Here is a 2,953-nt window from a genome sequence, read left to right as displayed (position 1 = left end):
CCAGTGCTGTGCACAGTGCGGATAGTACGATGCACTATGCACGAAATAATTGTTTATCCCTACAGGCTCAACCTCTGTGGAGGCCGGGCTGTACGTCCTGTCCGTGTGGACTGGTGGGTGGATGCCTTAGGGTGTTCGAACACTTTTCCAAGTTGAGTGTTGGCGTTTGAAATGTATGCTGGCTTTAAACGATCAACTGATACTTTTTCTTTGCGTCCTTTCCAATCCAAAGTGAAATATTTGTCCTGGGTATTCAAGATCTTGAATGGACCATACACCAACTCTGCTGGTGAACAGCCTGGATCTATCTTCCACGAGGACCTTATCCCTAGCAATATGACTGGTAACTCGTTGAACCAATTAGGTCCAGTGACCCGAGACTTCAAAGATGCCTTGAGCTGGCGATGAAACCTTTCAACCATGCCATTTGCTTGTGGGTGGTATGCTGTGGTATGATGATGTTCAACTCCTAAGAGCTTGTTGAACTCTGACCATAAGGTTGAAGTGAATTGTGGCCCTCTATCAGATGTTATTTCTTCTGGGACTCCGAACTTTGATATCCAATGATGTAAAAGTGCGGATGCACACGTTGTACTAGTTGTAGCTTGGGCGTCTGGTAAGGGTATCGCATCCGGCCACTTAGTGAAACGGTCTACTACTGTAAGAAGGTAGGACATACCATGACAGTTTGGAAGCGGCCCGACTAGATCAATATGCAAACTTTTGAACCTCGAGGAAGGGGGTGCTCTATTTACCAAGGGCGCTCGAGTGTGGTGATGAATCTTGGAAGATTGGCACGGATGACATTCTTTACACCACTGTCGTATCTGTCGCTTCATATCGAACCACACAAAACGTTCAGTAATGGCTCTCTGTGTTGGCTTAACCCCAGAATGACACATACTACAAACCCATCTGACAGGACATGACAATACATGTACATGTATAACTATAACCCCACCTCACCGGTACCTTGGACTTGTGAACATGTTGACGCCGGTCAGTTTGTCCAATATGTGTCGTCACAGACACACACTCACTCACACACACACTCACTCACACACACACACAGACTCCAACATCTTCCAGTCAGGAACAAACTCGCCAAAGTCCACGAAGGTTAGCACAAGGTTGCAAACTTTATTATTTATCGTCAATGGCACAAGAAACAGAATCACAATCGAGTTTAGAGAGGGGTTACCCTTGTATGACGTCACGGCTACCCTTGTATGACGTCACGGCTACCCTTTCCTTACCCTTCACGGAGACTGGGGAGTATTGTATGACGTCACGGCTACCCTTCACAGAGACTGGGGAGTATTGTATGACGCCACACACACACAGTGATGACGACACGTCTGCTCTGACGTCAGTGAACAACACAGACACTTGTGCCGTTTGTACAATGAGACAGGGGAGGTCACAAAGGTTATAGATCTACACACACCTAGCACAAGATTCTAGTTCTCACCTCTGTGTCACACAGGTGATGTTATAGATCTACAGACATGAGGTACCAGACTCTAGTTCTCACCTCTGTGTGGGAGAGGCAAAGACCTGAGTGTGGTCACCAGTCAAACATTTGTGGAAAAGATAACGAGGGAGTTTCCTAAACTGTACTCTCTCCAACAGAAAACATTGTTGTGCTGACTGGGGATGTTTGAAAACGGTTGGTTTTCTTGGGAACAATATTCGGGGGGTGGGGGGGGGGTTCTGTAAAATTGTAAATACAGCATATTATACCTACAGGGTTGTTTAACACCATGACGTCACACCCACACCTACACACCATGACGTCACACCCACACCTACACACCATGACGTCACACCCACACACCACGAAGCTTCATGTTGGCACACAATGACGTCACACACTCGTTTAAGTAGCTCACTGTCTCTCCCCCAAACAACCAGTGACCATATATACGTATATATATGTATATATATTATATATATATATATATGGGACATGACAAATAAAATCCCTGATTTCCTTTCTTTCTCTTTCTAATTTAAAAGAAACATCTGATAAGCGTTTTACAGCACTTGCAACACAATAAGACCATAATATAAGTGTCAGAGATTGGAGGTGTTTCAAGAGAGTAACAAACACAAAATAGGAGAGATAAGGACAACAGGACATTTGACAGGAGAGAAGGAGCAAACAACCCAAGAGCACCCACCAACCACCCATTTCTTCTTGAGCAATCTCTCACCACCAACACCCCAGCTAAGCCAAGGACAAATCCGTCAGTCCTGACCAGTTCTGCAGTCTTGTGTTTCAGCGACCACCACAGAACGTTCCAGAGACGCCACACGACAGACGCCACACGACGGACGCCACACGACAGACGCCACACGACAGATGCCACACGACAGACGCCACACGACACTGACTTTAACTGCCCCCCCCCCCCTATAAAGAGACGTTACAATCTCCCCTCCCAAAAAAACCAAACAAAACCCCCCACAAAAACAACATCCAAACACAAAACGTGGACACACTGTTCAAACTTTTCAAACTGTTCAAACTGTTCAAACACACGCACCCAGACAGCAACATTTGTCAGGGGAGAGAAACAAAACCCAAACTGTTTCTGTCTATTTACAAAAAGGACGTACATGAAAAATGAATGTAGTTTTCTGGCGGAATCTCCACATTCCACATCTGTATTTGAAAAACCATTTCTTGAGCACATGCAGCCGTACACCACTGATTGAGAAACAGCAACTTCAAATAAAAATACATGTATTCAAATAATGGAGCGTAATTCATTTTTTTTACAAAATAGTAAAAGTAGTGAAAACATCAAAGAAAAACCAAAATGACTGAGGTATGAATTCTGAGAGATGAAAACAGCACGGAGTGACAGAAGACACAGAGAAATAAACACACAGCAGCAGCAAACAAAACTGCTGACAATTGTACGCTGTGTTTTTCAGAAAGCCCCCC

This window comes from Aplysia californica, unplaced genomic scaffold (assembly GCF_000002075.1).
Source record: "Aplysia californica isolate F4 #8 unplaced genomic scaffold, AplCal3.0 scaffold01186, whole genome shotgun sequence".
NCBI classification, from domain to species: domain Eukaryota; kingdom Metazoa; phylum Mollusca; class Gastropoda; order Aplysiida; family Aplysiidae; genus Aplysia; species Aplysia californica.
Note: the sequence above shows the minus strand (reverse complement) of the source record.